The sequence below is a fragment of the Triturus cristatus genome, chromosome 3_2, assembly GCF_964204655.1.
Source record: "Triturus cristatus chromosome 3_2, aTriCri1.1, whole genome shotgun sequence".
Taxonomy (NCBI): Eukaryota; Metazoa; Chordata; class Amphibia; order Caudata; family Salamandridae; genus Triturus; species Triturus cristatus.
Genome location: NC_140584.1, coordinates 1,068,006,853 through 1,068,026,404, shown reverse-complemented (window position 1 = coordinate 1,068,026,404; position 19,552 = coordinate 1,068,006,853). Strand labels below are relative to the sequence as shown.

Genomic DNA, 19,552 nt, shown 5'->3' with positions numbered 1-19,552 from the left:
CCAGAGTTGGATCCATCAACAAATGCACACAAGAGACCTGTCTCCTCCCTTTAAAACCCCTTTATTTGGTATTTAGGTGGCATTTCTGGACCCTGAACTCAGATTTGATGGACACAAAAAAGAGCTGCTGACCCAAGGGCTGAAGCCCTGTTGCAGAAAACTAGCACAAACCCTGCCTGCTGCCCTAAGACTCGACAATTGTGGTGTGTTGTCTCGTCCTGTAACTGTGAGGACCTCCAGCCTTTGACAAATAGCCAAAGAACTCCCTTGGAGTAGAGGTACTACTCCCCTGCAGTCTTCAAGCACTGAAACCCGGGGAATTTGGTTTCCCGACTTGCTGCTCCCCGGTGACTCCGACACAGCTGTCAAACCAAAAGTAGTACAACAGCTCTGGAGGGTCAGATCTGTCTCCCCACCAAGTTTGGGGACACCAGAACCTACCAGAGCTATGTAGCACCAACACCCAGAGTACAAGACCCTCTGCAGCAATCACCAAGACAGAGTCCAATCCAGATTCCCACTGCCGAAGAAGCAAGCACCCATCGAGGGACATTGAGACCCCTGAGACCCACATTGAGTGGCCCAGCTGTCCCGGAATCGCCTCCTCAAGCTACCTGTTCCTGACAGCAAGGATATCTTGGCGTGTGCTGCTCGGCTGACCTATCTGCTCTTTGCCCAGCCCGCCCAGCCTCGGTACCAACAAACCAGCTGTGCTTTCATGGTCCTTAGGCCCTTGTGACCTACTCCCTCGAGAGAGAGACCTCTCGGACCGACCTTTAAGTTACCTTGCACAGTGTGTTTTCAGGTGGACACCCCTTCTTCGTAAAGCACCAGCTACCAACAACCTCAGCACCCTGCTCCTAGCAGAATCCGGGACGCTCCTGAGAATCCGCTGGTGGAACATTGGGCCTGGCCTTGTTACCTACCTAAATCCCGAAGGTGAACCTCAACTGTATGATTTTATATGCATTTTTCTATTTTCTCCCATTGACTTCAATGGTGCGTAATTGTGCACAAAAGAGATCTATTTTGTGAACTTGAAAAATTAATATCTTGAAAAGTACTTACTGTAGAATAAAGTTCTTGGTCAGATAAATTATATAAAATTTGGTGCTGTTTTTGTACGTTGGTCTCAGATTTATTCTTGAGTGTGTGTATATCATGTATTGCCTCTGTGAGCACAACAAATGCTTAGCACTACCCTCAGATAAGCCTAACTGCTCGCCCACACTACCACAAACAGAGTGTTAGCATTATCTTCCTTTGCCTCAGTATACCAATCTGGGTGTCCCTGGACTGTCTACAAAGTGTACTCCATTTTAGTGCACTATAGAGAGAGTCAGATTCCTACACTCATTAGTCCATCTATGGTGATGAGGATCAACTACGCTTGATTCTCCTGCACCTTCTATGAGACTTTATGATGTTAGCGGAATTATGGACATGTATAGCAGTACCCAAGACCAAAAGAACATGAAGGCATCCCCAAGAGAAACATTCAGAGGGCAGTGTACGGCAAAAACCTGAAGAAAGTTTCTGTTTTGGACTGTTGTTAAGAGATCCATGTAAGGACACCCCAATCTGGAGAACATCACCTCCATCACTTCGGGGAACATTTCACTTCTGATCCCCAAGTGGAGAGACTGAGGGCGCGAACACTCACATTGAGGGAACCTGCATGATGACACAATAGTGGGAAAATTCCCTGTCACAGGTGACGTGCCTCCCAACACAAAGGTCTACAATTCCACACTGCTATTTCTATTGACATAATGGATGGTGCAGGTGTTGTCCAGTAGAATCTATCTGAATGATGCTTTCTAAGCCCACAACTCCAGTAATTTTCTGTGCAAATGTCACTCAGAAGTGGACCAGCGGTATCATATCATTAGGTTGCCCAGATGAGCCCCCAGCAAGTAGTTGTTTGGGGCTATGACAGCCTGTGCCTTTGGAGGGTTGAAGGGAAAAACCAACACAACATTGGAGTGCAGATTTAAGTGGAGGAACTGATTGGAATATCTTTATCTGAGTAGAGAGACTCCATTGGTACCACTATCATCACAGGCACCACAGAAAGGTCCTCATCCACTCCTCATTATGTAACACTGACAGAATGCATAGGCTGTTGAGGCCAAGCAGACCTAGGACAAGCAGAAGCTGTGCCTGAGTCTGAAATTTCTGAATCACAGCTGCAATGATTTCAGGCAAAAGAAAATCATTTGCGAAGGTTTAATCCAGCACGATACCTACGAGGGTTAACTTCTGCATTGTAAGAAGATGAAGCTTTTGGTGTTGATGATAATGCCCAAGTCATGGAGGGCAGTCAATGTGCGCTGAAGATGCTCTTCGACCAGCACTGATGACGTTGCCTTTACTCGCCAGTCATTCAGGTATGGAAATGCATGGATTACTATGCATGGACTCCTAACCATTTCAGTGAAAGCGGACACTCAACCAGAACTCCAAGGTCAGGTAGTCAGCCTGAATGGGAAGACCATAAACTCATAGTGCAGGATGCCTTGGTGTACCTCAGGTAATGTCTGTGGGTGGGAACAATTGGAAGATGAAAACATGCATTGTGGAGATTCAGGAATGGCATGCAATCCTCCTCACTAAGAGCCAATAAAACTTGGCTCAAGAATAGCATATTTAACTTGTCCTGTCGAATGAACAAGTTCAGAAGGTGGAGATCCAGGATGAGTCTCAGACCAATTTCCTTTTTGAGGACCAAGAACTAAAAGGAGTTGAATCCCATGCCTCTTTCTTCCAGAGGCTGCACATGTATGGCCCAATATTCAGAAGGGCCAGGACATCCAGCTCCAAAACTGAGGTGTATGCTAGACAACACATCCTGGTGGACGAAGGGAGGCTATAGAGTGGAATAAGAAAGGTGGGGTGCAGCCCTTGCAGATTAGCTGGATGACCGTGCAGTCCACTGTAATCATCTCGAAACTGGTGGACACCTCTCCCCCCCACCAGTGGAGGAAGGTGAAAATCAAAGAGGTTTAGAGGACGTTTATCTCAATCAAAGGAAATGTTATAAAAGGGCAATTTTTTTTAAATCAGCAACAGTGATAAAAGGTGCACATTTACACCAGGCTGAAGACAGATATCTATTACTGTATGCAGATGAGTTTAGATGGAAACCCTCTGTCCTTCATGACATCAAAGGTTTTCTTATACAACAAATGATATGAGCAGAAGATTTCTGGGCTGCTTGGGGTCTGACAGGGATATAAACAAAGTGTTACATGGATGCTCTGATCTCTCATACACGCACAGTCCTGGAGAAAGGAGCCTGCAGTCCTTTCAAGAGAATTCCTTTTGCCCAACTAACTTGAGGACTGGAACACATTTTTGAGTAGCTGCACAACTTGTGAGAGCCCCGCTCAGGATAAGTTTATGTGGCATGGCATTTTAGAAGCAGAGTAGACGACCCACTAGAAACCAGTAGGCTATTGCCTTCTTTACTTTCAGATGCTCCCTCAACTGTTTTTTATTTTTTTTATTTTTTATTTTATGGAGTTTTATGTAGCATAAACTTGACCCGAAGGTATCGGGTATCAAAGCGCTTTACATAGCACCAGTTGCGTTACATGAGGACTGTTAACAGAGAAACATCCAATTTTGCAGAAAGAACCCTGCAACCCAGGCAAATATGCATCATTCCTGGATAAGGGAAGTCCCAAATCCGAGAACTGTGAGTACAGGCTTTGAAGAATAGGGGACCTCAGAAAGCATCTGTAAAATCTAGGCCATTAGTAGTCCCCGCTGGACCACCTAGATCATCAGAAATCCACCCTGTAGCAGAAAATGAGCAATAACTAAATCCATGTCCGATCATCTTGCTTCGAACCTCAGCCACCAAAATGAACTCGGCCTAAACTGTTTTCTTCCAACTCTGCTTAATCTATAAGGGTTATAAAACCCACGCTTTCAATTTCATGGCAACCTGTAGGACGGTCCTATTTTCTTTGTAATACATTTTAAGCCCAAAGGCTCACCTGATCCCTACTTGCTGCAAAGGGTTTCACATTCCCAATTGACTTTCATTTCATTTCATTTCACTTTAGTTTGTTGTAAGAATGATTAGTTTTTCTCAAATAACGTTATTGGACTTTCTTCGTTTTGTGGCATATAGTTAATACATATTTATTCCTTTTATTACCACTTGGTTTGAACATTTATGAGTTTTATTTCTTTAATTGTATTACTGTTTGCTCTTCTGGTACACCACCGACCTTTATGCATACTCATTCACCCTTAAGAGCTGCGATTTCCTGCTTCGACTTCATGCAAAGACCATTCTACCAAAAGCAATGTAAGGGCAGGGCTTTAAGTGGGCCGGGTCTTTCCGGGTCAGAGCACCAGCAGTTATTTTCAGGAGACCTCGAAATGGGTCTCTATCGGGCTCTATTTTCGGGCCTCGCAGAGGTAGTCCGTTTTCTTTCTTTTTTTTTTCTTGCCCCAAACTTATTTTGCTCTAGCTGGAATTGCCAGGCTAGATCCTGAGGCCGCTGACCTTTGTGCATGCTGTAGATCAGGCGTACACCGCCCATTGGACTGAAAGGGCTTCAGCCCCCTCCGCCCCTGTCGTGTGTGGCAGCCCGGGCAGAGAAAGCTTCCCGGGCACACACACAGCTGCGCCCGAGTACTTCACAGGTCTTTAAAAGACCATATATATGTTAACAAGGCTTTGTTGTTTCCCACCCCTCCTTGTACAGAGTTTGAATTCTCATGCGCACTTATTTTCTCATGGTTTTTACTGCTGTCTCAAATAGACGGAAGTCTCTTGGGTGAAGGAGGAGTAATGAATAAAATCTTTGCCTTCACCTTAAGCTGTAAACAGTGTGCTTTGCTACTCTCGCAGTATAACTTGTTCATAACCACTTCTCTGGCGTATTTCATTATTTTTCTCCCTCTTTTCATTCTTTTACCAAGCAAGGTTTGGGTTCCTTTTCACCTTTTTGATTCTTTTATTTTACTTTCTTTTCTCCTTTGATTTATTTCCTCTTCTCCTATCGCCATTGAATGACTTTCTCTCCAGTGTTTGTTTGTTCTTTCTATTCTTTTTTTACTTTTCTCTTATTTTAATCTTCCGTCGTTGTCACCTTAGATTCTTTTCCTATTCATTTATTTTTCTGCCCTTAGAATCGGTTGTTATTCAAGTCTTTTCCTGTTCTTTGATTCTCTTTTAGCCCTTGGATTTGTTTTGTTTCCTTTGCTTCTCGATGTTTCCACATCTGTTTTGTTCCCTTCGGTTCTTTCACTGTCCCTTGATTCTTTATTGCACTTATTAATACCCTCAATTGATATTTCTGCGGGGTTTATGTTTCTGTAAACACTACTATTGTCGTGTTTTAGAAAAATGGCATAGCATGCTATCACTTTGTGTTGCCAGCCACCACTTTACCTTTTTTTTTTACACACCAGACAGCCAGCTCTAGAGAACATCTGAAGTGTTGAAGATGGGAAAGAAGAACGAAATGGCAACGCAAAATTCACAGTTTGCTCTTTGCAGACAACACTTTCAAAAACAGAGCAGGTGCAAGGAAATAGCATAAAGAAAGCTCATTGATTTCCAAGAACAATACTCTGTGATCAGGCACATAAACACAACAGATTCATCATTCATACAATTGGCACAGTATGCCGTCAGGTTAGCTCCTTAGCAGGATAACAACGAATGCTGCTTAGATATAGGAGTCGTTACCATGACTTACTGTGATATCATTGGTAGAAAGAGTGGCCCGTGAGATCAGTAAAAAAATCCCCTTGTATGCCATGGCTACTGCATGACGGTGGAAGATTATAGTTTCAAACATATTTTAGTAATTAAAGAACACCTCTGAAATGCCCCACACTCTGCACTGCTCAACAGGCAGGTCAGACAGTCGAATAGACGTGCAGATGTTGTACTCGTCAGTTTCTTCAACCTGGGGGATTTCACTGTTTGACGTAAAACATAATAATTTTGAGGTGTTATGCTGGTTGTTATAAATGAAATCGATACCCATTTCTGGTGTATGCTTTCTTTCTGCGACATACTTCCACCAACCATCTGGAGGACACTTAAAAGTGAAGACATGTTTAAAGTCTGGGATGTGGCCAGAGTAAAATGTGCTAGTCATTTAAGTCAAATGAATGCATAAAGTTCTTTTTGGCGAAACACAGATCAGTAAGAACAGGGCTTTAAGTGGGCCGGGTCTGAGCACCGGCCATACATATCTTTATTTAGACCACGCCCTGTCTTGGATAGGCCACACCCCTTTAAGAGGTTTGCCCCGCCCCTTTTAGACCACCCTCAGTTTTTTTCCCACTTAAAGCCCTGTGTAAGGGTGCTCTCAGAGTGTCTTCGATCAGGTACCTCCTTCCACCTTACTAGTGGAGTCACTGCTCACAAAGTTCAAAATTAAGCTACATTTTGGCAAAACAATTTAACATAATGTACTGGACAACAACTGAATGTCTTTCTAGTCTATATTATCTCACTGAGCCATCTTTTGATATCCCAATAAAGCATCAGTAAGCATCATGGAGTCTCCAAAAAAGGGCAGTCGTAATGTTTCCAACAGGAATGTATGTATGAAGGAGGATTTTTACTAAACTTCTTATTTTAAGATGTGCTCAACTGACAAGTACATTGAGGAAAGGCTGAAAATGTGTTTCTCCTTAGCCAATACAATTTCTGTTTTCATAAAGTCAAGTGAACTAATTAGATTGTGTTTGAAGACAATTGAACATGTAGTATTCAGCTCAGGTGCTAGCCCTGTTTTTCGAGAAATGGAAACCCCGACAGGGTCAGCTAAATTACTGAATTTACGGCATGCTCAGCACAATAAAAACATTCTGGCCTACATTCAAGCTAGGTCTGAATTCTGGCACGTAACCTAACGGGCCATCTGGCACCACAACCTCAGGTCCTAATGATGCCAGTGTTCGAGGAATGCAGTTACACAGGTGGGCAGGGAAAACAAACTCATGCATCAACTACTTGCACAATGAATAAAGATGGAAAGCTAATGAGAACTTGCTAAATAACACATCCCTTCAAGTTAATGAGCCAACAGAATGGCCCTCTTGCTTGAATGTACTCGGTGTTGAACCAGGCAAATATTTTTACTAGCAGATTTTCCTATGGTAATTGTACTTTTATTATTTGTAGGTGTACTTGTAAACAGACTCAGACGCTACTAAGCTTGATATGAATTAACAGATATATGATGCAGTAATTACTGTCACTTGGCTACTTCTTACCCTTTGTGACTGGGATTACAGAAGTAATTAATTGTTTTCTCCGGTAGCACACACAATGGGATGACCTAACTTAAAACGTTGTGCTCTCTATGACAAGCAGATATTTAATGAACAAGCCATTCCCTTTCGCTGTGGCCATCTGGTTATGAGCAGCTCCACTGGAGACTAAGGGGCAGATGTACAAATTCCGTGGAAAACAGGGGTTGCAGCCGCAAAAACCACTTTACCTGTGTACAAAACCCATTTTGTGATTCAGAAAAGATTTTCCAAGTTGCAATATGGGTTAAGAAATGATTACGGGATCGCACTTCGTAAGGGAAATGTAATGGTTCCTACAGCTCGGTAAGCTATTTATCAGTGGTTTGGAACTGTAAATCTGCAAACCATTGATCAGTTACCTACTCCCAAGTTCAGGTAGTAATAGATTCACAATGGGAAAGGGGTCCCCTTTAGCCTTCTTTTTTGCTTTTCAGAGCACACCAATATCATTTAAAGAAATGGGGCTGTTCTTTTTACTTTTATTTTTTAAACAAAATATTTCCACTTTCAAATGCAATTACAGGGATCATGGTCACATGGTCACCTGTCCCATGCAGGCCACCATCCCTGCCAGTGCAGCGAATCACAGGAGTTTGCAAATTGAACATGGCTAATGAATTTTAACTAGACAGGCCATTCTGTGATTCGTTATTTTATGAATAGACTTATGTTACATAGGCCTGATCGCAAAAGAAAACACTAGCTGCAAAAAATTAGGTGATCAATTTGTGACCGCTTGTGGCAGCAGTATGTAAGTAAACTGGCCCTAGAAGCACAATTCACAAAACATTTTCAGCCCACGTCCAACAGATGAGAAACATTTCATTAATGTACAGAATTCCTAGGTTCTGATTCTCAAAACAAGGAGCTGAGGAATGTTATGAGCAGAGATGTGGGTTACGACTGCACAATTTCTGACCGTTTAGAAATGTTTGCATTCATTGAAGAAACAATTGGGGAGGTTTGTAGACAGTTCCAGGAGTTTTGTCGTTGCATACACCCAAAAGTGCAGGTTAATGTGGGAAATGCATTTGAGATATTTGTGGATATCCACACACATTCACAATAAATTGCTGACACTTCGCTACAGCTCTAAATAAACACTTAACTCTTGTGTTAATATAAACTGAAAATCAAAAATAGTCATAGCTGGACACTAATAAGATAGCATCATAAATGTCACCTAAACCCATAGCTTGATATAGCATACTGTAAGCCAAACAAAAAGGCGGCAGTCAGAGATCGGTCAGAGATCAGCTCTTACCCAGCAGCTCCGCCTTGCTGTGCTCTGCCTACGCTCCCACCCAGGCAGGGTTCGAGACCGCACCTTGCTGGGTCCCGCTGGTACCTTGCTGCAGCGCCAGTATTTCCTTATTTTTCCTCTGCATCGCCCCACTATAGCCCATTAACGCTGTTCCCCCTCATTGTATTATGTATCACTGTTATTGTGTGATTGTACTGTAGTCACCTGCTGTTTGTATTCCCCCACTATAGCCCATTAACGCTGTTCCCCCTCATTTTCATTCTGTATCACTGTTACTGTGTGATTGTATTGTAGTCATTCGCTGTTTGTAGTTCGCCGTATTCCCTGCTGCTGTTTCGGTAATCTTTCCCGCCGCAACCTGCCCCTGCTCCCGCCTCCCAGCTGCACGTCCCTCCCTCTCCCCTACTTAATGGCAACCGCAGTGCGGTCGCACCGCTGGCATGCCAAAGGCGTGCCATAAGGCAAGCCCGCCTGCGTCCATCCGCGACGCGACCGCGACCAGCGCCAGGTGCCCTGGAACTCCGAGCCCCCGGCCGATATGACTCAGCATTCAACCGCGGAAGACACGCCGACTGCCAAAGAGCCGCACCTAACACCAGCCACGGACAGTTCTCCTGCAGACACTGCCAACAATCCTTCACCGTCACCAACGCGCCCACGATGGCAGAAGGCCCCCTGGACGGCAGCTCCACCAAAGCCCTGACCTGCATTATCCTCAACGTGCGCTCCCTACACAAACAAGCCTCAGAGATCTGGGACCTGATCGACACCCTATCGCCCGACATCGCTTTCTTCACGGAGACTTGGACAAACGCCACCTCTGGCCTCGACATCGCCACCGCCTTTCCTGACGGATACAAGATGCAGAGAAAGGACCGCCCCCACCGCCCAGGAGGAGGCCTCCCCATCGCACACAAGACCTACCTCCGACTCTCCACCTCCAGCACGAGCGACCCCCAGGGCAGCACAGTACACCTCCACTTCCAGATCCAGACCAGCCCCAGGACCACGCTGCACTGCACCCTCGCCTACAGGCCCCAGGGACCACGCACCCAGGCCGCCACAACCGTTGCCGACCTCGTCGCACCCAACGCCATCACCTCCACGGACTACATTCTACTCGGAGACCTCAACTTCCACCTCGACAACCGCAACGACCCCGACTCCACTACCCTCCTCGACAACATCTCCAACCTCGGACTGAAGCAGCTCATCACCACCCCCATGCACAAAGCAGGAAACACCCTCGACCCCATCTACACAGGAGGAACAAACATCTGCTTCAGCCACACCACGCAGCCCCTCTGGACGGATCACCACTGCGTACACTTCACCTTCAATACCACCACCGCACCCAAACCCCCCCACACCCGCCACAACGGAACTGGAGCATGATCACAGAGGAACACCTCAACACCATGCTTCTCCTAGACCCCCCCAGCGCTACGACTGACGCCAACTCCGCAGCGAAAGAACTCCACCGCTGGATCTCCAGCATTCCGCCGCCGCCACCCCGCTAAGCAACGCCCACCAAAGGCTGCTTGGTTCACCACCGAATTCCAAGAAGCCAGACACGCCTGCAGATGCCTCGAGAACACCTGGCGTAACCGTAAAACAATGGAAGACCTGAACAACCACAAGAACGCCCAGAAGGAATACCACCGGCAAATAACGGACCTTCATCAAGAACAAGATCCACACCAATGCAACCAACGCCAAAGAACTTTTCAACGTCATACAGCAATTCACCAAACCCCCCAGCGAAGCCACGGACGTCACACCATCCCAGGAACTCTGCAAGAAGCTCAGCTCCTACTTCCATCTTAAAATCAAGGCCCTCTACGACAACTTCAGCGAACAACCACCGAACACGACACGCCTACCCACCAGGGCCGGACTGGGAACTGAAATCAGCCCTGGCAAAATTTGGCAGACCAGCCCCCCGTCAAATTTTGCAGACCGGCCCCTGTCCAGCGCGTAGCGAGCGAGCGCAGCGAGCGTGCCCGACGGCTACTAGGGGGATTTGGGGGGGTTCTCCCCCCAAGAAAATTTTGGAAAACAACCGACCAAAATGGTGAATTTTACAGCACATTTTTCATTACATATTCAATTGTATCAACTTTCAAACCACAGTAAATAGTAGATGATGACCTTCAAGAGCACCAGGTTACCCACCCAGTCATATGTACCCATAGACATTCTTTCAGAGAGCACCAAAATTAGACACGAGCACACAGGCCACTGAGGCCAGAAACTGTGGAAATGGCACACATAAGCACCTAGGCACTGAGGGCAGAAACTGTGAAAATGTCACAACATCTGATAACTAGCCCCTAGGGCACAGAGGCCAGAAACTATGGAAACGTCACACACAGGCCTTGTCACACCAGGCCAGAAAGCATGGAAACATCACACATAAGCACCCAGGCCAATAAGCATGGAAATGTCACACATGACATGAGCCTCCAGGTCACTGAGGCCAGAAAGCATGGAAACGTCACACATAAGCACCCAGGCCAGAAAGCATGGAAACGTCACACATAAGCACCCAGGCCAGTAAGCATGGAAATGTCACACATGACATGAGCCTCCAGGTCACTGAGGCCAGAAACTATGGAAATAGCACACATAAGCACCCAGGCCAGAAAACATGGAAACGTCGCACAAAGGCACCCAGGCCAGTGGCACTGAAAGACTTTTCAGAGTGTGGGTGCTGCCATCAATATTGTCTGTAAATCACTTAAGTCATGGGATTGTGAAAAGTTCAAGAATCACACAAAGAACAAGGGTAGCAATTCAGCCTGGCCTATTCCGGGACATATAAAACTTAAAAGTAGATGCCAAACCATTTAAATACACTGCACTCTGCATACTGCACCCTGCCTTATGGAAAGGGCTTGCGCTAGTGGGGACATCCTGGTGACATATGTAGTAAAAGGGAATATTTTTAGGCCTGGCAAGAGATTCCCTTTGCCAGGTCAAAATGGCAGTTTTATAACTGCACAGGCAGACTGCAATGACAGGCCCTGGCCTTGACACATGTTTAAATAGGCTACTTACGTGGGTGGCACAATAAGTGTTGCAGGCCCACTAGCAGCATTTAATTTACATTCTCTGGGTACATGTAGAACAACATTTCTATGGACTTACAAGTAAATTAAATTTCCCAATTCGGTATAAGCCAATTTTACCATGTTTAAAGGAAAGAGGGCAATCACTTTAGTACTGGTTAGCGTTGGTAAAGTGCACTGAGCCCTAAGAGCCAACAAAAATTGCCTTTTTTGATGTAATAAAGCGGATCAAACCTGAATTTAATTTGGAGGAATCTGAGGCCAACAAAGACTTATCTAACCATGTCTCAGCAGTGAGTATGAACAATATGCTCCCGAAAGAGAGTGTGCAGAAGATGGGGGTCGGAGGGGGGACCAAAACCATGGTATTATCACCGTGCAAATAGGTAATCATTTCAGTTGTAAATAAAAAGCAATTTCGGCATATCCATGAAACAGGCGTGTAACCTACAGATTATACAAGCCGTTTCTGCCCCCAACGCTTTCAACCCAGTACATTCCAGTAGCAGGTATCTCTTTTTCCAGAACAGGCACTCAACCCACTGTGCTGTTACAGCACAGGGCTCCTTTCCCCTTTTCTTCAAGCCTGCAGGAGGTAATGTGTGTCAGCATTATAGTGGAAAATGTAAAGGCCAGCTACCACCCACCACCTTGCTCCGCCCTAAGCCTGGTAGGCCCCGGCCCGGTTCCGCGACCGCAGCACAGTGGATTTGTGAGCACTGGCAGACTACCATAAGTGCCGGTGTTGACAATTTAGCACCAGTGCAGCGCACCGGAAAGCACCGCCATAAGTTAAGCACCCTGCTATGATGGTGTAACAGGGTATTTTAGCACACTGCTGACCCTGAGCAGACATCTGCTCATTTGCTGTCCATACCATGCAGCTATAATAGCAGACTCAGGCTGCCTGCTCTACAGTCACATCACAAACTCCATTCATTGGAACACATATCACTTTTGACATTGACCGCTAAGAACACCTCTTTGTCTTTGGTGCCTGCAAGATTCATGTTTGAATGGCATTAATGAGCAGATACGTAGGTATATAATTGCAAGAGCGACATTAATATCTCTTCCCTCAGCTTTTGAGCTGACCTTGGAAAAATTTGTACCCTGACACTATGGCAAATGTTCGCCACGGATTTCATATAGATCGCTTTCAAATGGTCTCTTCTGCTGGTTTTGATTAAATCACTTACATTTAAACCTCAGCCTTCCTTGAGGCTCAGTGAGTTAAGCGTAGGGCCCGGCCATCACTGAGGGAGGGAGGGCCACATCCCGGGGCAGGCTACAATTTTCCGGCACTTACTGTCGCCGCCACCCACTGCTAAGGACCCCTCGTGACGTGTAACGCATTAAATGCTGCGCCCATGGAAAAACCGTGCTAGGAGTGAGTTAAGTCTCTCCTCTGGCATTAGCTGTGATGTTTGAGTACTGACAAGACCAGTTCAGCCTTCCATCCTCCCAGGGTCAGTAAATCAGGCCTCTGTAAGCCTTGTGCGCCATCTAAACCCATTCCTCTTGGCCTCCCCTTGCTATATTCAGCACCCTGTGCCCCTTGGGCCAGATCCTTTATTTAAAAACAAAATCTAAAATAGAGAATAAAATGTGAAATAAATGTCAACCTATCCCTTCAGTTTCCCGCGTGTGCGTGACTCACTCAAATCTATGTCAGTTTTCATACAGAGCCAAGAATTCTTGTATGATTGGAATATTTCCCAGGCATTGCCAGTGCACGTTACACAGGCATGTTGCAGGCAGAGGCGACCTCCTACAGGGCGCATATTACAGGCCTCCTACAGGACAAGAAGGCATAATTCAGGCAGTCGGTAGAGGCGGGCTCCTACAGGGCAGGCGGCGGCCTGTCAGCGCGATCCGCCTGATGGCCTGGCTCCAACTTTCACAGAAAGAGAAGTACATTGTTGGAAGAAGCTTCAGTGGTGCTTCCTCCTGCGCTGCAGTCGGCGCCGAGAAGCACGGTCCCTGTAACCACAGCTCTTAGTACAAACGATCTCGGGTCTGTGCTGTGGAGGGCCATCTCAGAACATTCAAAGTTTTCTACCCACCCACGGAGGGTTGGTGCTCAGCAGCAGAGGTCTGCAAACAGCAAGGAACCTCATCTCCCACCAGGCCTTTACAGTGGGTCTCACTCTCTGGGGGTCCAGGGACCTGGACTGTGGAACTCACTGAAGCCAGACTTCAGGGCAGAATCAAACACACTGTCTAGGGAACAAAAGAGGACCCCTGAAAAGAAATTAGGGAGGTGGCACACTGATCGAGGGCAAACTCTGTGAGGTTGTCTAAAGCCCTGGGGAGGAAGAGCAGGCAAGTAGGTTGGTGCCTTCTCTTGATTTGTGGGAGCAGTGCAAGTACAGCAAACGGAATCCAATATGGACGATTGGGGGCATCACTTGAAGCAGTACTGGAATGTGCAGACAAAAAGAGCATGCATTAGGAGCAAAAATGCATTCTCGTGCTCCAGTGTAGCCTATTACTTCGTCATTTATAAATAAAACTAAGTAGGTCCACGGCTTCCAGTAACGATTCATTGGGGGCCAATGGAAATCAAAAGATTAAAAACCTCTGCTCCAGGGTTCCAATATTGAATGAGTGTTCTCTACGCTTATTCCTGATATTGGATACTATATGACTCCTAAGCACTGTTTAATGTGCTTCTCAGAGAACTCCCCTGGATTCCAGTGAGCCCACGTCTTCCTGAAATTACCACCAGTTGGTCTTTTCCAGCAGTTTCCACACCAACTTCTCTTTTTCTGCTCCTAAGTAGTAAGCTTCCAAGGTAGCATAAAGGGTGGAATGCTGCACTGTTCCTGTTGCATGTATGTGGTTTTCTTTAAGCCTATGCCCGGCAACTGGCAGTGTGAAAATATACATAAGCCTTGAGTATGACCTGTATTCATTTGAGCAGGGATACTGCCTCTCTCATCTATTCTCAACATGTCCTCGCACCAGTGAAGTGAGATACTCCATCCTGTTCAAACTCTTCATTGCCATTCTGTCTATACCTCATCCATAACCATATTAGAACCCCTTCTACTAGCAAGATTCCACAGGGCATCTGCATAAGGACCGCTTATCCTTTCAATAACCTGCAATTCCAGTCTCTGATGAATCAAAACCAATCTGTACCCCACCATGTTGGCCTTCTACTGCAGCATCACAACCTTGGAGTGGGATCATGAAAGTCGATTTTTATCTATTTGGAGTTACAGGTACACGCCTACAAGGCCCTCCACAGCCAAGGACCAGCCTGCATCAACCACCGCCTGAACTACCACCATCCCTCTAGACATCTGCGCTGTCTCCCTCGCCCGCACTCACACACCCCTCATCCATCGAAGCCACAGCAGTGGATACTCCTTCTCCTACGTTGCCGCCAAATCCTTGAATGTCCTTCTCCTCCACCTATGAACAACACCCTCTCTCTCGGAATTCAGAAATGGACTCAAGACCTTGCACTGTGACTGATCGTAGAAGGATCCTAGGATACACTCTTGTGTAAATAGCCGCGCTCTACAAATCCTGATTGTTTTTTTTTTTTGCAGATTTATATTGCGCGAACGCGACCTGAAGGTATTGGGGCGCTAACATGAGCGCCAGTTACGTTACACAAGGACACACTCATTTTTTGGTAGGCACGGAGAGATTAAGTGATTTGCCCAGAATCACGGGAAGCTGAGCTGACGCCGAGCTCAAACCTGGTTCCCCAGCTCCAAAGTCGGCAGCTCTGGCCGTAAGGGCAGGCCACAACCTCGGCTGTGCCCCTAGAGCAAGGTGAGAATCCTGCATGCACCAGGTATCTATATCCAGCAAATGGCAATTGCACCGCATCAAGTGAGTCTCTGGGAGACATGCCACACCAATGCTGGACTACCAACCCTCACTTAATTAGGTAGCATAGACCTCTGACATTCCATGAAAGAATGTTAGTGGACATCCCTCAGACAACATCCAAATACGGACAGCCCCACCCTCTTTCAAGTCAGAGTTAATATCATGTCCAAGCACCCCCTCCCACCGCCTTTTGTCAGGACCAAAACTTTAAGCAGTGAAACGATCCATTAACTTCCATCTCACCGTTCTTGTGGCATGAACAACGAACACCACACCGCCACACCACATGTAGTGCCTGTAGCACCAACATTAGAAACTTCGGAACAGGGAAGCGTGAAATCTCACACCATTTGATCCGCAGCAGTAGGACTGCACCCACCAAAGTTCTAGTCACACTTCAATTTACCCTCCCCACATCCGCTGCTTAACCTTGTGCTAAATCGGTTGGTTTAAAGTGTTTAATCATGCCGCGGAGCGGTGGAGAATTCAAGGACAACATTCAGACGTTAATGTGTACTTATCAATTCCTGCCTTAATTTCCTTCTGACAAGGACACAAAAGATACCATGCGCTCCTGTACTCATCTGTGCTACAGTTAAGAGGCCAGAAGTGTATATGCATCCCCCCCCCTTTCCAACACAAACCTAACGAGAGATGTTTTGGCTTGCACTGGTTTCACAATTTCTCAACAAGTTGTGTTTGTCTGAAAAACGCCTTTAAGGGTGTGTCTGTGTTTTCTGATTTCAAATATACATTTTCCCTTTCTTTGCTGTTCATTGCCTGCCTCTCCTTTGTACTGCACACAGTTTATGATAGTAGGTACCAGCAAATCCAGGTGGAAAATTATGCCTTTTATGACTAATGGATCTTCCAACTCTCTATTAAAATAACATTAGGGTTTTTAAATACCAATTATAGAAACAGTTCTTAAAATTTCGTTTGGCCTTATATTCGAAAAGAGGTATTTCTATCATACCCGGTACTGAGCTCTATTACCAGACTGATAGTGAAATTGCTGAAGGGAAATATGGCAACCTATACGAATAATTAGTGCAATCACTAAGCCACAGGGTATGCTTTGCCTTTAAGCCATCATGATCTTCACTTAGGGGCCGCAGCGAGCAAACCATGGAGGGAGGCATATTGGAGACCTTTGCGCATTCACCCGATCTGACTGACTTTGAGTAAGGGAAGCGCTTGTCACGTTGAATAAATCTACGGGCCGGGCCGGGGCCTAACCAGGTTTTATTTGCTTTTAAATTCCGGCCCGGTCGGGACGCCCCCAAAGACAGTGCCTGGCCAATTAATTAATTGATTGAGCAGGGTGAACACTCACCTGAGAGCGCCGGGCGGCAGCCAGCAGACACGACCCGGGGCAGGCTGCGAATAATTAAATTATGGGTTCAGGGCCTATCCAGGCTCCGCTAAAGCCTCTCGTCGTCTCACTCTCTGGCCTCCTCTACCTCGCAGTCACGCGCACTTTTTATTGCGCGACCCCAATGCGCTTGCGCATGATCACCCTGCCCTGACGAGGTCCACTGACTCCCGACCCCCACCCTAAGGGTGTATGACGCGCCGCGCAGACGCGAAGGCGGAGACTGAAGACTCCGTGCATGGTGCCGTGCAGCCAGTGCCACCACCCAGTGGATTTTTTAATGCATATAAATTATAATGCTGAAGTGCTAGCAGTGCTGGACACAGACGAAGCGTGCAGCACCACCAGGCAGCAGCTGCATTTTATGCAGATAGTTGTGTGCTTGTTTGCTGTTCGGTCACGCCAGGGTCCAAATCGGCCCCAACAACAAAACCGGCCCCCTGCCACAAAACCGGCCCCCACCCCATCCAGCCTACCGGGGGATTGCCCGGTGCCCGGAAGTGCCAGTCCGGGCCTGCTCCCCACCACTGACAACCGGCCGACCATCATGACCTGGAACCCCGCCACAATGGAACACGTCACCGCGACCATGAACAACACCCACTCTGGAGCCCCCACGGACCCCTGCCATCCACACATCTACCACAGGGCCGCCGCCGCCATCGCACCCGAACTAGGAAGGACCATCAATGCCTCTTTGAAGTCCGGCATCTTCCCAGACGATGGGAAATGGGCGGATGTCAAACCCCTCCTCAAGAAGCCCACGGTCGACCCGACGGACCTGAAAAACTACCGGCCCATCTCCCTGCTCCCCTTCGCTGCCAAAGTCACCGAGAGAATCGTAAACGCCTAGCTGACCACCTTCATCGAAGAGAACTCCATCCTAGACTACCCCCAGTCCAGATTCCACAGTAACCACAGCACCTAGATCGCTCTCCTCGCCACCACGGATGACATCCGCATGCTACTCGACCAGGGGCACACTGCGGTTCGCATCCTACTAGACCTCTCCGGAGCCTTCGACACCGTCTCACACCGCAAGCTCACAGCCAGACTTCATGACGCGGGAATACGAGGAACCGCCCTCAACTGGATCCGATCCTTCCTCTCCGGCAGAACCCAGAGGATCAGACTCCCTCCCTTCCTCTCCGAACCAACAGAGATCAACTGCGGAGTACCCCAAGGATCGTCGCTCAGCCCCACGCTCTTCAACATCTACATGGCCCCCCTCACTGCCATCGTCAGACAGCACGGGCTCGGCATAGTCTCATACGCCGATAACACCCAACTCATCTTCTCCCTCACGAAGAACCCTGAAGACACCAGACTCAGCTTCCAGGAAGGAATGAAGGATGTCGCCCGCTGGATGAAAGACAGCTGCTTGAAGCTCAACTCGGAGAAGAACAAGGTCCTCATCCAAAGACCCTCCAACTCGGCCTGGGACAACACCTGGTGGCCCCCTGCCCTCGGGAGACCACCCACCCCTACAGACCACACAAAGAACCTTGGCATCATCCTGAACTCCTCCCTCACCATGACCTGCAAGATCAACTCTTGACTTTGACTATGACTTTGATTGGATTTGAACTTCATATTTACTAATGCATTCATGCAATGATTATTGATTGACACTTATTAGATTATTTTGAGTCTGTAAACATTTTAACCCTTTAATAAATCTTTATGGTTTAAAAACGCAACCACTCCCTGTCTTCATTGTGAAGTCTAATGTGCTCCACGTTATTTACAATTATTGGTTTGATGACCAGACTCATTGGTGGATTTCGATTCATTAGGCAGAGCATTAAGGGCCCCGAATTTGCATAAACAAGTGATAACAAACCAATATGCCAAAGAAAATATGGCAAGCCTAGTTAGATAAAACAGAGAACCACAGGAAGGTAAGGTAGAAGTGTTAACGGACCAGAGGTTTGATTACATACCTCAACAGGAGATGCAGTTACTGATGGGAAGAAACATCCAATGGATGAAACCGGTTAGAGTGCAGGAGGTAACAGGAATGTTACAAAAGTGCATCTCTTCTACCTTTCATTGCCTGACCACTGCCGACTCCTGCTCAAGTTACCGGTGAATGACTGATAAGTCAAATCAGTTTTAGAAACAGAAGTCTGATAGACAGGAGGAGGATAATTTGTGCAAATCAATGCAAGATATGTAATCACATTGCGGGACACCTATGCAACCAGGCCGTGATTATACAAACGAATGCTGTGCATGCGAATGGATACAAAAGCATACATAAGCAAAAGACAATAAATGATTTAAATTGGTTGATAGTTCATAATGAGCATATCTAGGAATTAAGAGGAGAGAGATAATACGAGGCCGGCAATATACTTTAATTCTGTGATAACTGGGAAAGGTTTGTGGGCGGGGGATGTGTGTATTTACTATTTTTCTCCGGGAAAGGTTTGTGGGCGGGGGATGTGTGTATTTACTATTTTTCTCCCTTCCATTCATAGTTCTTATCTGATAAGGTACTTTTTCCTCCCAGATTCAAGAACTATTATCTAATATCTAAATTTCAATAAACTTTTTAAAAGTTAGTTGACTGTCACTGATTTCTTTCTCAGAAATACATTAAACTAAATGTATTTAGGCTAGCATTGTAGGAACAATTTTGTTTCTAATATTCCTTCAGCAGCACCAAAAAGTGTGAGCGATTTTCCAATT

At 46.5% G+C, this 19,552-nt stretch overlaps 1 protein-coding gene across 1 annotated transcript in view; it reads right to left on the bottom strand.

Annotated features, from left to right (window-relative positions):
* The window catches only part of LOC146859134 (uncharacterized), a 2,052,335-nt gene that overhangs the window by 234,996 nt on the left and 1,797,787 nt on the right, over positions 1–19,552 (bottom strand). The gene's annotated exons all lie outside the window — the stretch shown is intronic.